The following is a 22,632-nucleotide window of genomic DNA, read 5'->3' as shown; positions in this document are numbered from 1 at the left end:
ACAGCCCCTTTGGGAGGGGGTCACCCCTGGGGTGCCTGGCCAGCCTGGTTGAGGGACTGGTGGCTGTTTTCAGGCTGGCCACAGCCCCCAGCCACCCAAGCTCCCAGTGGAGGCTGGCTGGAAGCAGGTATCTTGGATTTATTTATCTTCTATAATTGAAACTTTGTAGCCTTGAGCAGAGCCCAGGGCCGTCCAGAGCAGGCGGGAAGCTTGGCTTCCTCCATCGCCGGGGCAACCAAGCCTCCTGCTTGCTCCAGCTCCATGGCTGCCGGCCGCCATCTTGGTTAGGTTATAGTCACTCTGATTGGCTGGTGGGTGTGGTGGGCGTGGCATGGTTGGATATAGTCGCTCTGATTGGCTGGTGGGCCTGGCTTGGGCATAGCGAAGTTACAGTCAATTAGCATATTTGTCTTTTATTAGTGTAGATTTCCTATGTTTTATGTTGTTTTAAACAGGTCTTTGTCTTTAATTACTTAAGAAATTGCATCTTCTCAGTAGTAAAAGCTAGTCTTCTGTACATGTCCTTGAAATCTTTTATTGTCACTTTGATCAAATAGATAATTAAGTATTATTTCATAATAATCTGTGATTTATTTAGTTCAGTGTTTTAAAACCTTTTGATACTTTTGCCTAACTTTTCAAGTATCAAATTCTAAATGATGGTTTTTGACCACACACTGTCTTTAAAGTTTTTAAGTCAGTCCCTTAAACATTTCAAAAGATTTGTTCTCTCCCCTTGTACAAAGGGAGATATTAAACTAATTAGACTTATTTGGTATTTTAAATTATATAGGAAGCATGTATATATATAAAAGCCCAGCGACTATTATGGAGAAATGGACTGGTTGACCAGTCGCTATAATGCGCACTGACCACTAGGGGACAGACGGTCAATACAGGAGCTGCCCTCTGGTGGTCAGTGCACTCCCACAGGGAGAGCGCTACTCAGCCAGAAGTCGGGCTCATGGCTGGTGATCTGCGGCAGCACCACCAAGCGGTGGCAGCAGGCACAGTGGCCGGGATGAGCATGAGCTACGTGGTGCCTGGCCCTGGTTCAGGCTCCTCCCTGGCTGCCTGCCACTTGGCACACTGCTACATCCCCAAGGGGTCCCAGATTGCAAGAGGGCGCAGGCCAGGCTGATGCTCAACACAGGAGGAAGGGGAGGGGGGCACAGCGAGGCCTGAAGGTACATGCTATGGCCCAGGGATCCCAGGAACCACAAGCCCAGAGTTTGCTTTCCAATAAAAAAAAGTGAAAAATAAAGCAGCCAGACGCCACTGCCCTGGGAAGAGCGGCTTTAGGAGGGAAAAGCCTCCCCAGGCTCCTCCTGGTGCTCTGTGAAGGACACGCACTGACCATGGCGGCGCCCCCTACCCTGCTGCTCCTTGGTCCAATGGCTAGTGGCGACGTGCAGGAGGTGCAGCCCCTCTGACTCCAAAGCCAGTCACTGCTGACATCTGCTCCCGGCCCACTCCCTGGCAGACACAGCACTGCAGCGCTGTGCTGCCTCAGCTCTGGCTTCTGGCTTCTGGCTTCCTGCCCTCCCCTTTGTATACTATGTGCGCTTGAGGGTGTGGCTTTGGCCTCCCCAGCCAATAGCACTGCAATACAGCCAGAGAGAGGCAGGACACAGCCACCAGAGCTGGCTGTGCATTGATTTGGCCACGTGACTGGTGTCCATATCTATTTATACTGTGTGTTTATATTTGTAGGGAAGCAGGGCAGCCTGCTCCTTCCCTGCCCCCCACATCACCTTCTAGGCCAGTGGTTCTTAACCTTCCTAATGCCGCGACCCTTTAATACAGTCCCTCATGTTGTGGTGACCCCAAACTTCATTGTTACAAATTGAACATAATTAAAGCATAATGATTAATCACAAAAAACAATATGTAATTATATATGTGTTTTCTGATGGTCTTAGGCGACCACTGTGAAAGGGTCGTTCGATCCCCAAAGGGGTCACGACCCACAGGTTGAGAACCGCTGTTCTAGGCTAAGAAAGGCCCGCTGATCTCCATGCTTCTCCTCCCATCTGAAATCAAAACCTCTTGAGGGTGAATGATCCCAGCGATGGCCCCAACACACGCTCAGTGTCACTGTCACAGACATTCCCAGTCATTACAGCCCATTCCTCAGCCCTCAGTGCCCTGCTCCACCCACTGCCACTCCTCACCTGTCACTCCCTAAGGACCACCTTATGTTATCCTATCTGAAATGTGAGCAAGACCTCAAATGCCCCCCTGTCCTTTTTTTTTTTCCAATAGTTCCCTTGCCCTACCTTCCTTCCTCTAAAAACTTTGTATTTTAAAAATATATATTTGATTGGTTTCAGAGAGGGAAATAGAGATAGAAACATCAATGATGATAAAGGATCATTGATTGGCTGTTTCCTGCATGTTCCATACTGGGAACCTGTATCGAAACCTCCTATGGCCCCTCCCCCTGGCTGGCAGGCCCTGATTGACTGCTAGGAAAGGAGGGGGAGCGGGGAGATGGGGAGGTGGGAAACCTGATCAGCCCTGATCGCTGGCCAGGCCTAGGGACCCTACCCATGCATGAATTTTGTGTACCAGGCCTCTAGTTTTAAATAAAATATGATAAGTCTTCTTAGGTTATGTTGCATGGGTTGTTCTAGAAACTGTATAAAATTTCTAAAAATCTGATATGTCCTGGTATAATAGTTATTTTAGAATAACTGGAATTCTAGTTATTTTAGAATATTGTATGTCACAGAAATAATCAAATTTCCTTGTGAATTCTATTGTAGTTGCTTCTCATTAGATCTTTAACAATGGTCAAACCTTCTTACTGTTATTCTCTTACCTTCTAAAATTGCTGTCATCAAAATTAAGGCTCACACTAAAAGGACTAAACTTGAGTATCAGGGAAATGTGCTAGCTGACTTTCATGCACAGGTAGCAGAAACAAAATCTGTGAAGGCTGTGGCACACGTGGGTGAAGTCCATTCTGCTTCTGCAAAAACGACCCATTATTGGCCAAATTTTGCCATCCTGATATTCTTGTAAAATGGGAACAGTCGGCTCATAAATCAGAGAAATTAAAATGGGTAAACAATGTCTGTAAGTTAAACAAATAGTCAAGTACATGGGAAACCCAAGACGGATACCTGGTTCTTCATATATCCATAGAAAACCCCATTTTTTGTGGTTTATGCATTTCTTCCTCTATCATAGTACATCTAAGAAAAACTATTTTGTCCCCAGAGGCCTCAGACCTCCTCTCCTGAACCCTTTGAGCACGGAGATGGACTTCAACTGCCATTTAGTATCGATTATTAATATGTTCTTGTTGTTGTAGATATGTTTTACAAGGCTGATGCCCTTATAGTGGCAAATAAGCTTTTAGAAAATATGTTTCCATTATACAGGAGATAGTCACTAGTAGACCAGTGTCTATTGGTATAAATCCCTTGTTGTCTCATGCTTGTATGACCAGCTACCATAGTATTTTATGTCTTATGCTCAAGCCTATTATTAACAGAGCAAGAAATCTTTCCTGGACCCCAATTCAAGGGATCACGTTGGCTATAGTAGAGCCTGGTTGCTGGGTATGGAAGCCTCATCAGAGGAGAATAGCCATCAAATCCCATTGAAGGGTCCTCACCAAGTACTCCTGATCATTGACACTCCTGAAAATCTAGAAGGCATTGAGCTTTGGATAGATATCTCAGCTAAAGAAGGTTCCACTAATGAGGAATGAATACACTATACTTATATAAAGCTATCCATATTAATCTTAGTAAATGTTAAACCCAACTTGTTACTCTAACCTGATTTTTCTCTCAAAACTAGAATTTACATGTTAAAAGTTTTTGTTTGTTTGTTTGTTTAGTATGCTTCACAATCCAGCACTTTCAGTTCCTGTGTGAATCTAAGGATCAGCCTGACTTTCAAGACCCTGGCTAATGCTGACTGCCCAGACATAGGAATTCAACCAGATGGCCAACTCAAGGATGCTGATCATGAGAATCCATATCAAGTCCAGAAAAGAGATTGCCCGTTCTGTTTTTTCTTCTCCATCCTTATAAAAACCTCAATCTGCATTGAAATTTTAAGATGGGTTTTTTAGGACTGGGGTAAGTCCCCATCTTCTTGATATGCTGGTACTCAAATAAACCTCTTTCTTTTTTTCACCAGCAATCGCCTAACAAGTTTGGCTTTCATAGCGACAGGCAGCTAAATCTGGGTTCAGTTACCCCATCTGACATCTGACCCTGCTCAAATGCTAGAGATCTTCAAATCAAATTGACTGGGGAGAGAAGTAGCTGACATTGATGTGGAATGCTTCTAACCAAGATGCCAGATCAAGACTTCCTACTTAAGCTAAGCAGGAAACACTTTCTTTGTTTCTTTCTTTTCTTAACTCTAGCATTGGCCTGGGAAGGTAAGGACATCATCCATAGCTAAGGGGGTGAGGGGAGCAGTGAGGGAAGTTTAACCTCTGGAATTTAGAACATTTTATTTCAGACTAGGAAAAAATCTAAGTGACCACTGGTTTGAATGGACAGTTATGCCTCAATAGGATTTCTCTTTGTCTTTGGTGATTATCATTCTCCTTTGGTCTATAAATGCCTACATTGCTTTTGCGCTAATGGGAATGCCACTTAGATTACCTGACTATACTCCTAACTGTTCTAGGAAGGACTTATCCAGAAGCATTCATGCTTTAGGAATAACTTCCATTGGCAAGGTCATATTTTTCTGGCTGGAAATAGATACGAATAGAAATATGATTAAAAACCTTTAAGTATCTCTTGGAGACATTGCAGATTTCATTGCTAAGACATTAGCTGCCCAGAAAATATCCCTAGACTCTCTGGCCAAAACTGTTCTTATTAATAGAATAGCACTTGATTATCTTTAGCTGAAAAAGGAGGTATCTGTGCTGTGGCCAACACCACTCACTGTACCTGGATAAACACTTCTGGGGAAGTTGAAACTCAATTAAGGTCATTGAGCAAGCTATTTGGCTTAAAAGGGTGACACCTTCTATGGGGGTCTTTCTTTGATTGGTGTGGATCTTGGGACTATGGCTCCAAAGTGCACTCTAAAAATTGGAAATTATCTTGTTTATAGCTATCATAATTTTCTTCCTGGTGCGTTACATCCTCTCAAAAGTTTTAAATGCATGGTTTATAGCTACTGACTGCTAGGCAAATAATATCCCTGAGAATGGAATGTCAAAAACAAACAAAAAAACAACAGTAAAAAACAAAGGGAAAGACTGACTGACCAACTTAAAGATTGTGAACCTGCAACTGTGACCTATGAGTATCACGTGCTTATGCAAAAACATTGTAATTTGTAAATATCAAACAAAGGTTCAGTAAAAGCTGCAAAAATTGCAGAGCAATAGCTGAGAGTGATGCTAATGCCTTAATTTTTTAAATCACATTTCTTAGTTAAACTAAGAATCTGATCAAAAGGGAAGAATTTTTAAAGAGAAAACCACAGGCCCCAAATGGTATCACTTGTGCTAAAGCCCATGATAACCAAACCTACATTTAATATCTAACCTAATTGCAGTTTCAACCACTTCAGGAAATGTCATCTTAATCAACTGGTTTGGACTTCTGGTCAACACCAATGACAATCTGACAAGTGTCCCTCTCCATTCCCATAGAAAGAAGAGGCAATCTACATGACAAAACCCATGCCCACCCTCCTCCCTCTCCCAGCTCCATCATAAAAAAATTTTATTGTCTAGAAAGATCCCTTTCTTTTCTTTTGCTAAAACTCCCTGCTACACCCTTTTGCTTATAAAAACGTATACTGTACAACCCCCTTGGAGTGCCCTTCTGGCTGCTAGATGGGATACTGTCCTATTCATGAACCACTTAATAAAGCCAATTAGATGTTCAAACTTACTTGGTTGGATTTTTTAAAATATATTTTATTGATTTTTTTACAGAGAGGAAGGGAGAGAGATAGAGAGTTAGAAACATCGATGAGAGAGAAACATCGGTCAGCTGCCTCCTGCACATCTCCTACGGGGGATGTGCCTGCAACCCAGGTACATGCCCTTGACCGGAATCGAACCTGGGACCTTTCAGTCCGCAGCCGATGCTCTATCCACTGAGCCAAACCGGTTTCGGTTTGAATTTTTTTTAACAATATAAAATACATGTCTGTGTGAATATATATATGCACACACTAGTGGCCCAGTGCACAAAATTGGTGCACATTAAAAGGGAATTAATTAGAGGAAATATTTTAATATTGCTATTTGCCCTTTCTCTATAATAGAAGTGTCAAAGATGAAAAAAATTAGTAAAATGTATATGAAAATCTTCCTCCTGTCAGAGTCTGGGGTGCGCCTCAGGACCCAGAGTCAAGTCCCCCCCCACCCATGTGCACCTCAAAATTGCATGAGACCCAGACCCAGCTGGCCCCACCCTCATTGGGCAAGATCCAGACCTGGCTGGCCCACCCCCATCAAGCCCCACTGGGTGGGGAGTGCAGCTTCAGGTCCCCGGCCTGGGGTGGGGACATGGCCTGAGGTCCCCCAGCCTGGCACCAGGGTGGGGGGCGTGGCCTGAGGTTCCCTGTCAAGCCCCGCAGGGCATGGGGCACAACCTCAGTCCCCCATCCCGGCCTGGGGCCACGCAGCCTCAGGTCCCTACTGATCGCTCGTTATGGCTCGTTATGGGAACCCTGCCTCTGCTGTGGGCACAGCCATCTTGTGACGGTGTGATGGCATGAGGGTTAATTTGCATATTACCTCTTTATTATATAGAATATGTGTGTGTGTGTGTGTATGTGTGTGTGTGTATTAAACAAAAGTGATGGATAACTTGATCAGATAGCTTTTTATTTTAAAAATAGAGCTGAAGGAATATTGTTGTAGACTACAAGGGGTACAGCTTTTGTAATGGAATCATGGAGTGTTGTGGGGGGCTGTTTCTCTCTTTTCCATGTCCCGCATGGAAAAGGAAACAGTCCATTTGCTGAGTGAAGGAGCTGGGGTTTAAGAAATTAAAGAAAGACCAAGATGCAGAAATAGATTTTAAGCTGGGGCCAGGTGGGCGCCATCCTCTCTGATGGAGAGGCAGCAAAAGCCGGGGTGAGCCACACAGCAGGTTTATTTTAAAGGCCTAGATTTACATATCTAGTTCCACCCCTGCCTGATTAACATGTCCAGCCTTATTGGGGAAGCATGTTCCCAGGGCGTGGCTCTGCCTATGCTCTGAGTTCAGCTGACAATTATAAGAAAATGCCTAGGTGCCTCCCTGGCGGCCCTCTACAGAGTGTCACAGAATTTTAGAATTATACACTGAAAACTAGACCAAAACTCCTGTTTTTAAAACATCCTTTATTATATTGAGTTTTAAATTTCACCAAACCATTTTCCCTGGTGCTGCCATTTAAAATTACTTCTAATAAGAAATTCTTTTTATACATGGTAATTCTTTAGACATTTGAGATTAATTGTAGATAATAATAATGCAATACTGATACCATTGTAATTAGTTAGTTATTTAAAGTAGAAAAGGAGCAAAAGGGAGACCAGACATTATAAGCATGGACATTTGGGCAGCTTCACCAGAAAGCTGCAATTTCACACTCCCCAGAGAACCACAGGCCCATTCCCTGTAGAATTACTATGGGAAGAGGTCCAACAAAGGGAAGATAGATGCATGTGCAGTGAAGTTGGGGTGATGAGGGATGGTGCTTGTCAGTCATACCAGGGAACAGAGATCGTTGGCCAGATTGGGTGTGACTGCTACAAGCCTTTGATAATTTGGGAATAAATAATTCCCTAAAGGAGTCTGCTCTCTTGTTCTTGGCTTGCTCTTGGCTCCCTGATTCCTTTGGTTTTGCTCTTGCTTCCTTGCATTTGCCTATGTTCCCTCCATAGCCACATGGCCCTGTGGACCCACAAGCAATGGACTAATGGACCATAGCAGGGAAATACAAACTAACCTAGCCTGATACTGAATTGAATTATGCTCTAACAAGGAACAGAAACTCTGGAGATGAGCTGCACTTCTTCTATGACTGGACTAAGGGAATGGAACCTTGGAAATTCAGGAATGTAATTCCACAGAAATAAAGCTTCTTATAATATTACATCCCCCTATGCATTAATCTCAAAAAATTCATTTTCTCAAGATATGGCAAGATTTCCATTCCCATAAGCAATTGGTGTGGGTCAGAACCTCTCCTGGTAACAATACTCTCTTATATTTGGGTAGTGCTTTCAAGTTTTCAAATATCTCTTATTTTATTTCCAAAAATATATATGAAATTAGAAAAGTTACTCTTAGAAAAGATAATCAGATTAGGAATTTTCTTGGCAGTAAGTGATTAGGTGGTAGATTCAAATTTCAAACATGAAATAACAAAAGGAAGAATGTTGATTCCAATGAAAAGTTGAACAACCAGGCAACCAATGCTACAAGATAGAGCTGACCTCAGAATGACTCACCCAGCCTAACAACAGGACTTCCTCTCTATTTAACTATCTTGTTTATCTCTCTGTTTATCAGCTTCTTTTTTACTGTGGGTTGCTTTCCTTTCTTTGCTTTAACATCATCAGTAGTAACTTCTTGGCTGTTATCTCCAGGCTTTGGCTGTTAAAGATCATCTGATCTCCCTCTGGTTCACAAATGCCATGCAGGGCCTCATGGACTCATCAGGATCATCTTCCTACACCTGCCACAACAGTGTAGTTAGACACAGTGTAGCAGGTCCCATGGGAATGGTGGATAGTTTCTAGGAAAGGCTGTTGTGGAGATAGTCACACAATTGCCTATTATATCAATCAAAATCATAGATTAGAAAACTGAGACTTAGAGGTGACAAGCAATTTATACAAGAGAATACATTTTCTCTTACAATTGACAGGTCAAAAAATTCAGGTCTTCTGACACCTTGCATTTCTTTGATTTTTAGCAGTTACCTTTTTACTAATTTGCATTACTCTCATTTTAAGCTAACTATCCTTATATAGTCATTCAATTACACTTTTCTGCAAATGTTCAATTCATGAATATTTTATTTAGAATTTAGTAAAATTAATTTACAGAGAGAGGAAAAACAATCTAAATATTTCCCCTAGTGTTGTTATTCAGTTAAATTAATTAGTTATTTTGGACATCTCTGCAATATTCTAAAACTCCTCTACATTTCTCACTTGAATAGATCTGTTGGTGGGACTTAATATTATGCTAAAAATATAAATCTCTTTGATACTTTATGTTCTAAGTTTTAACACAGTTTTTCTTTTGGTTTCTCAAAATTTCTGAACTCCTTATTCTGTCATTTACTATATGTCAGTTATATTTTTCTAAATACAAACATCTGGATATATGATCTTATGGATCTTTGTGCTGCTTCATGGTATGGAATTCCATGTAGCCACACACATATTAAAGTTTCCTGTATAAAACTAGAATACAGACAATCAGTTTTCTTATCCTCTAGCTCTAACTCTGCCCTTTGGAGCTAAGAAAAATAAGATATTCTACTGAAAAACCTGAATCAGAAAAATTAGGGTTTGACTCTATTTTTCAAGATTCCTTTGGTTCCTAATGAAACCATATTGTCAAGCCAGTTTGTAAAAATGAAAAATTATTAGCTCATGTAAATGTGAAGTGAAAGGGCAGAACTGACTCAGGCATGACTGGATCTATGCACTCAAGTGACAGTCTCATGGCACTGCCTCTCTAGTCATTTGATCTACTTCTTTGACTTAATTCTTAGGAAGGTATTCCCATCCTGCAGGGCTTTAGGAGCCCCTAGTGGACATCATCTGCATTTTTCACCATCTAAAACTAAGAGAAAATCCAGGGGCATCTAAAAAGCATTTACAGAGAAAATCTCAAGGTTTTGTGTTGAGAAAGACAAAGTCCATTTCTTAAAAAGAATGTGACATTCAGCTACAAGAATGCTTTGAAAGGGCACCCAGCTTGTGCATAGGAGAGCAGAAGTCAAGCCTTCACATGTATACCTCATTTCAGTTTAACGTGCATAACCCCCATCAAAGATTTTACAAGAAAAATTTATAATCTTTGTATTTTTTGGAGGATACATATATGTTTGTAAAAAATAAATTATATATACATATAATGGTAAATAAAAAAATCTTATCAATTTTAGTCATTTGGATTTTGTTTAAATTTCTATGTATTGACCACAAATAATAATTAATATACTTGAATTTTATTAGAAGATATATCTTGCTTCTGTAATATTTTAAAATATCTATTCACACTCAGTTAATATTTGCAAAAATAAGAATTAAAAACCTAGGTATTTAATTTAGCTCTGTAATAGTTTACCTTCAAAATACAACTATAATAGAACAAAGAGTATCAGTTAAGATTCTGCTGAAATGTTAAAAATAGAACTAGAACAAGCTTAAATAAAATAGGAACTTAAAGAATGGCTTCTATCTAAGCTGTCTCCCAGATTGGGAAGATAAAAAAAAAACCAAAAAACAGCTTTGCCTCACAATTAACTGTAATCAGGAACCTATCTACCCATCTACCTATCTATCCATTACTCCCTCCCTCCCTCCCTCCCTTATTTCTTTGATCTCTCTCTCTCTCTCTCTCTCTCTCTCTCTCTCTCTCTAGGTCTCTCTCTCCCTCCCTCCCTCCCTCCCTCCCCTCACTCCTCTCATTCCCCAGTTCAGCCTTCTGCACCTCTACATTCTAAACCAAACATAATTACCGATAACTCCATAAACTTTATAGCTTCAGTTGTAGACAGAGATTGGTCCTCTTTTCCACTTTTATAATCTTTAGGAAAATACTTTTGGATCAACTTGGATCGAAGACCCATCTTGGTGACCAGAGTTGGAATGTTTAAAGAACTTTGTCCCAGCTTTTGTTAGATGCTTATGCCAATTGGGTTAGATGCATGGTTTAGTCAGTAGCTGGTACTATGTCACGCTAAAATGTTGTTCCCACAGTTACTATGTGTATGGGGAACAGGCTCTCTTTCAGAAATGAGTTTATATAATAAGCAATATGTTAATTGATTTTCTTTATCAATTTTAGGATATCAGTTCAACTCCTCATTGAAAAGGTAACATATGTATCCTAGCTATAACTGGATTTTATACTTCAGCATTCTTGCTAAAGATGTCATATACAAAGTGGACTTGTCCTTTTAAATGTCATTTGCATATACTTTTAATGATCAATTATCTTACTAATTTTCTTTCTGTTAGTCCCATAAAAACCCTTAAATGTTAAAGGCATTGAAAATGAATATTGTTTTAAAATATATTTTATTGATTTTTTACAGAGAGGAAGGAAGAGAGATAGAAAGCCAGAAACATCGATGAGAGAGAAACATCGATCAGCCGCCTCCTGCACATCTCCCACTGGGGATGTGCCCACAACCCAGGTACATGCCCCTGACTGGAATCGAACCTGGGACCTTTCAGTCCGCAGGCTGATGCTCTATCCACTGAGCCAAACCGGTTTCAGCGAAAATGAATATTTTAACCTGACTAAAGGTATAACAGTAATCATAGAATTAAACACATATGCATGATATATCACAAAAAGACACATATTTTGGAAATTATTCCTGTTAAATATTTGCTCTGTGAAGGGCACGCTTGAGATTTTAATGACAGACTTGTACACATGTTTTGTGCTTTATATTTCTCAAATGACTGTTTTATTATTCTATGAGATTTCTGAAATTTCTATAATAAAAACTGTAACTAATCTTTATAATATAAAGACATAGTTGATTTTAGAAACCAGTTGAAATCATTTCTCAGATTACACTTTTCCAGAACATTCAGTATACCAAAGAGACACTACTAGAAGACAGTGGGACACCATCTTGATATAAGTAGGTTATCTCAAAGAAAAAGGTTGAATTTTAGAAAAAATACAAGTCATTTTTTCATGCATTGTTTCATAAAAGCACAAATATATCTCAGTAGCTTATTAAACAGAAAATCATTTCAATATGTGGATTAGACAGAATTGGTAAGAAACTGTGAATTCAGGCCAGTCACAAAAATTTACTAAAGTTTGCCATCTAGAGGTCTACAAGGGTATATTTTGGAAAGTATTTTCAGATGCATTTTCTATAATCTAAAGTCCTAATATTTGATATGTTTAATGTATTAGATAAAATAAATACTAAGGTAATGGGAGAACACTTTATTGATTACTGTATCTATACAGAATACTAGTATTTTAAATTTGGACTTTTAATCTTAAATGAAAGCAAATATGCATCTATTTTTACTTATACAATCATTTTGATAGTTACATTATAAGAAACCTTTTTGGCAAGCCCACTTACCAATTGCTTCACACTACATGAGATAAAGAAAAAGAATATATTACACATTGGTAAATGTATCATGGTGCATATGATAATTAACATTTTCTTGATTAGCAAGACTGCCTATTTTAGGATTATTTGTATTCCTGGTGAGTACTGCTGTTTGATGGATAAAAAAAGGAAGTTGTTCATGTCAAATAACTATAGTAATGTGGAAAGCAAAATTCCTGATAATATAAGAAAAGGGCATCACTTTAAAACTTTGTTCTGAGGCCTGATACTACATCCTTAAGTGTGTGCACACACGCGTAATCAATGTGAATTTGTGAATTATGGTACTTTAAGAAGTAATTGTAATGCATAGATCATTGCTGAAATAGATTACCCACTGGAGGCATTTATCAAGACTGCAATTGTGTTTTCATGAATGTTTTACAGTTGTCAGCTTATCAATGCTATAACAGAGAATAATGAGCTTTAAAATGTAGGTTATAGGGACACAATAGAACCTACTTCTAATGAAAACTTTACAATCAACTGAATTGAAGGTTAGGAACTTTGAATTCTCACAATGTCACAGGGTGCTGGTTTTGGTGGTAAGAGATGTTACTGTTGCTGCCACTATTAATGCTTTACTTTGTCAGGAGAAAGTAGTGAGCATTCCATGTGATCCAGATAAACATGTTCAATTTTTAACAGCCATGGGGAGAATACTGAAAGGGCTCTGTTTAACATTTTTTAAAAAAAATTTTATTGATTTTTTTTTAGAGATAAAGGAAGGGAGTGGGAGAGGGAGATGGAGAAGGATAGGCAGAGGGGGAGAGAGAGAAGAGAAACATGGCTGAAACATCAATTGACTGCCTCCTGTATGTCCCTGCTGGGGATTGAGCCCACAACTGGGGCATGTGCCCTGACTAAGAATCTAACTGGCAACCTTTTGGTGCACGAGATGATGCCCAGCCAACTGAGCCACACTGGCCAGGGCCTATCATTAAATTTTAAAAAATTATTTCTATACCATACCAATAGTAGATCATTTTATTTTATTTTCTATTTTAAGAGACCATCTAGTTTAAGATGTATCTTGGAATTAAAATCAACATTTAGGGGAAGAGTATCACCTCACTAACTTTCACATTTACATTTGATTTCAGGATGTTAAGATGCAGTGTGATGTCAGACTTCCTATATGGAGACAAAAGTGTTTCTTAGAAATGAGAAATTGCTGTAATAAAAATGGCTTTATCCAGTATAAGTAATATGCACCTTTTTAATTAGGTATCTCATGTTATGGTGTAATTACTCCATGTCCTTACATTGACCTCCAGGAAAAAAGTGTCTAAATATTACATTACTAGTGGCCTGGTGCATGAAATTCATGCACAGAGGGGGGGTTCCCTCAGCCCAGCCTGCACCCTCTCCAATTGGGGACCCCCTGTGGGGTCAGGCCTAAACAGGCAGTCAGACATCCCTCTTGCAATTTGGGACCACTGGCTCCTAACTGCTCACCTGCCTGCCTGCCTGATCACCCCCAACTGCTCTCTCCTGCTGGCCTGATCTTGCCCCCAACTGCCCTCCCCTGCCAGCCTGGTTGCCCCCAACTGCCCTCCCCTGCCGGCCTGATCTCGCCCCCAAAGGCCATCCCCTACCAGTCTGATCTTAGCCCCAACTGCCCTCCACTGCCAGCCTGGTTGCCCCCAACTGCTCTCCCCTGCTGGCCTGATCTCGCCCCCAACTTCCCTCCCCTGCCAGCCTGATCTAGCCTCCAACTGCCCTTCCCTGCCAGCCTAATCACCCCTAACTGGATAAAATAGATTATCCAGAGGCCTGGTGCACATATCCCTCCTCTGCTGGATAATTTGTTTCTGATTGGTTGGTTTCTATGCCAGTCAGGGTCAAAAGCTCTGCTTCCTAGGCAGCCATTGGCTCCTCACAATTCACCCAGATTTGGTTCTGATTGGTCGGTTTCTATGCCAGTCAGCATATTTGGGCCTATCAATGGGGCCTGATCATAAAGGCAGGGCTGATCAGCAGCCCTGGTGGAGGCCTGGAGAGAAATGGAGGTGCAGCTGCTGGCCCCGCAGGGAGAGAAAGAGAGTTGCAAATGCTGATCAACAGCTGCCACACAGGCTATGGATCAGACCCTGCTTCTCTCTTCAGGCCTCTCTCTGGGACTTATTTGCAGCCCCCTCAGCAGTTAGTGCTGGGCCACCAGGCCTGCAGCAGCAGTCAGTGATAGGTCACCACTGCAATCCAGCGCTTACTGCAGGACTGACTTCCAGTTGGTCGAGTCTCCGGTTATGACTGACCCAGGGTTTTTATTAGGATACTTTTAGCATTTGTCTTTTTAATAGTCTAGGTCCTGTGAAATGCAGTGAATTGTGTTGATAAAATATCTAAGACAATTTCCTGAAAAAAGGTTATGCCAGTAGCAGTGATTTGCTTTTGCCTCATTTGAGGACTTTTATATCTTGAAATTGACTTAAAAACAGTAGTAAGGTTAAACAGATAGCTCAGTCTCTGTGCTCATCAGTGTATGGACACCATGTGAACTGTGGCTGTGTTCACAGCCCACTAAAGACAGCAAACATTTTATGTTAACAGAACCAAGTCTGATGATGAGAAATGCTGTTTGGAGTATTTCCTGAACCTAAAGCAACCCTTCTTACTATGGTCAGAGTATGCTGTTTATCATAGCAGGAATTCCTATCTACTGGTAAGCTGATAAGCTTAATGCCATATGGGATTTTCCTGACCCCAAGAGCCATCTTCTCACTGTGACTGTAATTGTGTGTGTGTGTATTTGTCAGTGAGGATACTGTGCTGCTTTATCTTCAAAATAGCTTTGTATATATTTCAGTAGTCATTGTCTTCAAATTGTTGCCTTATCAAGGGAAGGTATTTCATTTTCTTTTAAAAATGGAATCCACTAATATAAGTCTCATACATTTAGGATCTTATAAGTCTCATACATTTAACTTCTTTAAAGATGTTAACTTGGCATTATGGTTAATCTTATGACTGTGTAATTAGACCACTTATGTTTATATATCCCAGTTTCTGCCTAGCTCTGTAACCTTGGAAAAATTACTTAAAATTTTTCTGTGGCACAATTATCTATGATTCAAATAGGGAAAATAACTGTACATACCCTTATTGTGAGGAAATAGTAACTGAAACAAAAGAGGTAAGTATTCACTATTAGTATGATATTTAATCACCAGTCAATAGCCTTGAGAGCTGCTTGCTTATCTAGTTTATTTCTCCATGTCAACACAATCTCGATTACTCTTTCTGACAAGAGACTCTCAGGTAAAAATCAACACCTGGATTTTACAAGAAGGTTTTGAGGTTATTAAGTGTAAGAGGCAAACGTAGTTTCAATTTGACAGAATTCTGCAATAATTTTAAAGATACACGATTTTTTAAAGAACTAAATATAGCACACTCTACAATATAGCACATAATATTGAAGAATAATGGAAGGCAGTGTTGTTATTAGAATGAGCGTTGGTATCACACCTGAGTTACAATTACAGGTCTGTCACTTGGTCAACATCTTTAGGTCTTATATTCCTCATCTATAATTTAGAATAATAATGCTTTAGGGTTGTTGTGAGGCTTAACCAAGATAATACAATTAAATCATAAGTAAGAGCTGATAAGTAGTAATTTTCTGTTTTGTGTTTGTTTTAATAAGGAGAAAAGGCAACAGAGCTGGAGCTGGGGAGATGTGCATATATCGCCCTTACTTTCCCTTAGCAATTCTGATTGTCTTTCTCTGTATGTATGAACTATACCCTGTGGCCCTCCTTACTTACCACTTTTACTAAATTATTCTTTTGCTTCATGTTTGTTTCCTCTTCATTTCCCCTTTTCTCTTACTGTTATTTTCTACTAAGTCCAAAGTAGCATTTTGATGAAAATACTTTTCTAAGTTTGCTAAAAATGATTCATGTTGAAAATTGTCTACGATGTAGACTATAACATGGCTAGCATGCATGGTTTTGAATAAAGAAAATATAAACATTAAATATATACATATATATGTTTATCACCAATTGATATTCTTTAAGCCAGAGATTGGCAAAAATTTCTGCCAAGGGTCAGATAGTAAATATTTTATACTTTGTGGACCATATGGTCTTTGTTGTTATTATTTAACTCTGTCATCATAGTGGAGAATCTGCCTTAGACAATATAGAAAATAAAAATGAGCATGGTTGTGTTCCCATAAAACTTTATTAACAAACACTGAAATTTAAATTTCATATAAATTTTATAAATCATGAAAAATAATTAAATAAACATTTCAACTCTTTAAAAATGTAGAATTACCATTAGGTCATAGGCATATACATACAGATGATAAGCCACATTTGGTCCATGGGTCATAGATGGAAGTCCCCTGCTTTAAGCTATGAGATTTATGCTGATATTAAGGAATTGTACATTCAAAGCCCCAGTTAATTAAAAACACATTAGGAGAAAGTATATTAGATTGAGTGAGAACAAATTATAGAAGACATGGAATAACAAGAGGCATTGAGATAAATGATGTTTTCAATAGGTTGCTTTATTTACTCTAAGCAGGAGAATTAAGTGGTTCAAACAATGTTTTAGGAAGATTCATCTGGAAGTGCTGTGTAGTGTGGACAGCAAAAACAACAACACCTCAAGAATTAAAGTGAATTCTAAGCACACTTTTGTCCTAGTCAGGTGTCAGCTTGAGCTAGCCTTCACATGCGTAGTGGCTCTGAGAATTGTAAAGGAGCCAAAAGAGAATCAACAAAACTTGATGAACAGTAGGGATTATAGCTTTTCTGAAGAGATTCACAAGAGAAAGCCCTCTAAGGTTTCTTTGTTTCCATCTTTGTTTCTTCTTAGTTTAAAATGTTGTTATTTTATTTTTTATGTTGTAGTCAGGTAAGTCAGTATGTTTGCTATGAGTAGGGACTAAAAGGGACAAGTTAGTGGCCTAGGTGTGAGTAAAATAAGAAAAGGTTCACATACAAATCCTACAGCTAACAACTGAAGTCATGGTAGTCAATAAAGCATGGAGTATGTAAACACACTTGTTTTTCTTTGTTCTATTAGTAGATAATGAGAGAAAAATGGCTTTGTTCAGAACCCATTTTCTGGACCTTTTTATAACACTCCATTCAAGGATGTTCATTCTAAGTAAAAACATTTATGTTACCTGAATCACTGAGGATTAAATAACTCAAGATTTTCTCTCGAAAATTCAATTTTTAAACTATCATGTCTCATTTCTTTCCAAGGAAATACTACCCTACTCATGGCTGTCCTAAGTGAACTTTTTATCCATTGTAATTACGTAGTTTGACTCTTGGAAAAATCTGGTGCATTTAAGAATTAAGTATAGAATAGGACCCTAGAGCTATATAGTTCTAATTTATTTTATCAAAAAAACCCCCAAAAACATACCACCACTGTTCTTTTGAATAAAATATTCCCCTAAGCACAGACTGAGTTCAAATAACACATTTGGTAATTTCCCTGAAATTGGGTGGTGCTATGTGACAAGTGAAATGTACTAATTTTTATAGGGTAGTTGACAAATGTCCATGTGTGAAGTTACTTTGGTCCTTGTAGTTTGTCTTTTTGTACTTTGAATGACAACCTCCCACTTCCTTTTGTAAACTGAGAACAAAAGCATCTTTCTCTATTTTGAGTAGCAAAATGATATCCTATCTAATAATAGAGAAACATGGTAATTAGCCGTACCTCCGCTACCCTTCCCATTGGCTAATCAGGGTGATATGCAAATTAACTGCCAACTAAGATGGCGGTTAACCGCCAACAAAGATGGCGGTTAATTTGCATATGTAGGCACAATGCTGGGAGGCTAAAGGGAAAGGACGGAAGAAGCCCCCTGCCACATCTTGAAAATGCCTAAAGAATGTTGTCATTTTTTCATGGTGATAGGACACCCAGCAGGGAGCTAAGAGCCGGGGGGCAGGGAAAAGGCGGCCCTGGGGGCCGCCTTTTCCCTGCCCCCCAGCCATGATCGGAGAATCGGGCACCTTTGCCGAACTGGCCAGTGATAGCGGGAAGTAGGGGTGGAGCCAGCGATGGGAGTTGGACAGGGGTGGCTACAGCTGCGAGTCCCTGTTGCTCGGGCCTAATGCCTCAGACAGAGGCATTAGGCCCAGGCAGGGGCGGAGCCCAAGATCGCGGGGGGGCTGCAGCTGGGGGGGTCCCCTGCCCAGGCCTGACGCCTATGCCAGAGGCATCAGGCCTAGGTGGGGGGCAGAGCCAGTGATTGGGGGGATATGAGGGTCCCCTGCCCAGGCCTGAAGCCTGGGTCAGAGGCGTCAGGCCTGGGCGGGGGGTGGAGCAGGTGATCAGAGGGAGATGGGGGTCCCCTGCCCAGGCCTTACACCTCTGGCGGAGGCATCAGGCCTGGGCAAGGGGCCAATCTGGCTATCAGAGGGTGATGGGGGTCAACGCCTCTGGCCAAGGCATCAGGCCTGGGTGAGGGTCGAGCCTGTGATCAGGGGAGATGGGTTTTCCCTGCCCAGGCCTGAAGCCTGGGCCAGAGGTCTCAAGCCTGGGGTGGGGGTGGGTGGGGTGCCAAGCCTCCGATTGGTGTGAACTACAGAGGAAGCACCTTTTCTGACCGTTCATTGGTTAAGCTCCCTGTATGCCACTGGTAATATTCTTAGTAACTTGGATAATAAGAATCCAAAACGGTGATCTAGGGTTTTTCACCACATTCCTGGTGAAAAAAATGAAGGTCCGCTGCTGGAGGGCTAAGAAATGTCATATCCTGCCCTAGCCACTTTGGCTCAGTGGATAATGCCTTGGCCTGCCGATGGCAGGGTCTGGGTTCAATTCTGGTCAAGGGCATGTACCTAGGTTGCAGGCTCCTCCCTGGCCGGGGACCAGGTCAGGGCTCATGCAGGCGGCAACCAATCAAAGTGTTCCTCTCATTTTGATGTTTCTCTCTGTCTTTCCCTTTCTCTTTCACATTCTCTAAAAATCAATGGAAACATATCCTCAGGTGAGGAAAAAAAAATAATAAAGAAATTATTATTATATGAAAGACACATCTTGAAAATGCCTAAAGAATGTTGTCATTTTTTCATGGTGACAGGACTGGAGTCCTTGTTGATGAAAAAACCTTGCTGGCTGTGGTGACTGGCAGTGGCTGCAGCAGCAGGGTGATGGGGCTGGTGCCTTCCCCTGATCAGCCCAGTCACCTCCTACAAAGGGAGGCCAGACTGCGGCTTAGGCCCGCTCCCCAAGGGGAGCAGGGAGCGGGCCTAAGCTGTCAATAGGACATCCCCTGAGGGCTCCCAGTATGTGAGAGGGGGAAGGCTGGGCTGAGGGACACTCCCCACCCCCCAGTGCACGAATTTCGTGCACCTGGCCCCTAGTCCATATATAAAAGCATGCTGTATCTATATGTCTTTGGGACTGTAGTTTGTGGCTGGCAAAACAAAAAGCTTTCTATCACAAACAAATAGGTTGATTAATTTAAAAAATTGATTTCATGCAGAATCACAAAATAATCTATTATATGCATACTTTAAAGATTTCCACTAATCTAAATTCTATAAATATATGCTCATTTTTTAATGTAAGATCAAAGTCATTTTTTGCTCATTTGTTTTTTAAAAATGAGCCCAGTTCATTGTCTTTCTGGCATAAATTATACATATAATATATCTTGTATGAAACCCTGTTGTTTTATTTTTTTTCAAGTGAAGCAAGAACTTAAAGACCATTCTGAAGTTAACTAACCCAGGTATAGAAGCCTTTATGTTTAATATTTCCCCTTACATTGTTTAAAGTTGTGTCTCCTGAAGCTAGTTCAGCCGTATTGTCAATTTAACATTTATTGAGACTTAACAAAGTATTCAATTTAGGTCCCACAGAAATAACAGAATCAAAGAAAAACATTTACAATCATATTTTATCAGTTTAAGCAAAATATACAGTCAAACTACATAATTGCAATGATAATCATAACTTATACAATCAAACTGCACTTGGTAACAACAAAAGCATAAAAATTAAGTAGTGAAAGGAAAAGGATAAGAACATATATGACAGAGCCTATTTTTGAGCATTCAGCATGCTATAGATATCAGATATGATGTCATAGAGCAAACTAAGAATGTTGGTTAATATGACGAGGTATTTAAGTGAAAGTTATATGGAAAATATATTGGATTTTAAAGTCACTCTATTTAAATTTTTTGACAACTTTTGAGATGTCTAGAAAGTATTAATAACTTTTCAGCTCTTGAGAGCAAGGGGTGAATCTTTATGACCAGAGCCTACTACAGTGCCTGAATTATTATGTGAATTATTAACTTAATGAATGGTTTAATAAATATCTAATCTAAAGGGAATAAAGGATAATATTCTGTCTTTTACATGGTTTCACAGGACATGCCTCTAGATTGCTAAATTAATTCCACCACAAAAATGTATTCACCTTTATATTACTACTAGAGGCCTGGTGCATGAAATTCATGCACTGGAGTGGGGGGGTGTCCCTCAGCCCAGCCTGCACCCTCTCCAATCTGGGACCCTGTGGGGATGTCCAACTGCCCATTTAGGCCTGCAGTCGGACATCCCTCTCACAATCCGGGACTGCTGGCTCCCAACCGCTTGCCTGCCTGCCTGATTGCCCCTAACCACTCCCCTTCCAGCCTAATCGACACCTAACTGCTCCCCTTAGCCCATTTGCCCCCAACTGCCCTCCTTGCCAGCCTGATCACCCCAAACTGCCCTCCCCTGCCAGCCCAGTCACCCCCAACTACACCCCCTGCTGGCCTGGTCCCCCCCAACTGCCCTCCCCTGCTGACCTGGTCCCTAACTGCCCTCGCCCGCCAGCCCAATCACCCCTAAATGCCCTCCCCTGGCGGCCATCTTGTGACCAATGGGGGCGGCCATCTTGTGCAAGGGCGTGATGGTCAATTTGCATATTGCCTCTTTATTATATAGGATGGGAGATGTTTTCTTTGTTCATTATTTAATAACTAGTAGCCCTGTGCATGAATCCGTGCACCAGTAGCTCTCTGCGAGGCTTGGCTGCTCTCTGCCTGCCGCCCAGAGGCCCATCCCCCACTGGGCGAGGAATGCTTGCCTCATCACTGCAGCGATGAAGCAAGCATTCTGCCAGGCCATTTACGCTGCCTGCTCTCAGCGGCTGCCCCCATGGGACTGGGGGACTCTGGCAAGGCTGAGAGGACTGGGCTCCACCATCTTGTGGCTATGGGCGCTGCCATCTTTGTGAAGGAGTGATAGTTAATTTGTATATTACCCTCTTATTAGATAAGATACTAGTGGCCCACTGCATGAATTCGTACACATTGAAAGGAAATTAGTTAGAAGAAATATCTTAATATCACTATTTGCCCTTTTTCTATAATAGAAGTGTCAACCAAATCACAATCGACAATGACAGATGGAAACAAACACATGAGTACGATTAGCACCAGTGAGAGCTTTATATGTATCGCGCATGAGCAAGTCAACTTAGCCTTTTATAGATATAGAATAAACTTGCTTAATTAGACCTGCTTTCTGATGTAGCTAAACTTTTTCCATCCCAGTGAAGCACCCCAACTTCTCTTTCAGGAAATTGTCAGCAACACAGCAGTAAATATCAACATGAAGTAGATTTTTATTGTAGATCATGCAGGGAGAACAAAGGGTGAAATATTTAACTGCAGCAGTGTTTGACTATATTCTGCAATGAGAAAACCTGAAGTCATTTTCAAGGTCCACCATTTCTTACTTCTTTTCAGTTGGGTCAAGTTTCTAAACTTTCTAAATCTCCATTTTCTGGCTAATGAAAAGAAAATAGGATTCTACCGCATCTCCTATCTACCTACTCCAAGATTTCTGTGAGGATCAAATGAGATGAGGCACATGAAAATGCTTCACAAACATTTGGTTAAAGTGTAAAATATTTGCAGCTGGCTATAAAGCAAGTCAGGTTCCTGGAATGAAGAAACTCCAAAGAGGCTAGTCACTAGGGAGAGGAAGCCTGGTGGTGGAGCCTTTGCTCCACTTGAGGGAAGCTGAGTGTTGCTTTGTGGGCACCAGGTCCATACTGCCCCTTATTGTTAAATGGTCTGTCACTAGGGAAAGGAAACCAGGTGTTGCTATGTGATGTCATTATCTGGAGCCCACAGTAACTGTTTCCGGGCTGGGCTGGGCTGGGCTGTGGGCCACATTTTGCACCATGGGGTCTTGGCAGCCTTAGCTGTGATTTTGTGGGCTGTTGCTCTGGGGTGGTGGCGGGGCCTGTGTCCCACTTGGGGGAAGCCAAGTGTTGCTTTGTCAGCACCAGGTCCACAATGCTGT

The sequence above is a fragment of the Myotis yumanensis genome, unplaced genomic scaffold, assembly GCF_028538775.1.
Source record: "Myotis yumanensis isolate MYYU_CA2020_CCGP unplaced genomic scaffold, mMyoYum1.0.hap1 SCAF_2, whole genome shotgun sequence".
NCBI classification, from domain to species: Eukaryota; Metazoa; Chordata; class Mammalia; order Chiroptera; family Vespertilionidae; genus Myotis; species Myotis yumanensis.
This window is presented reverse-complemented; position numbering follows the sequence as displayed.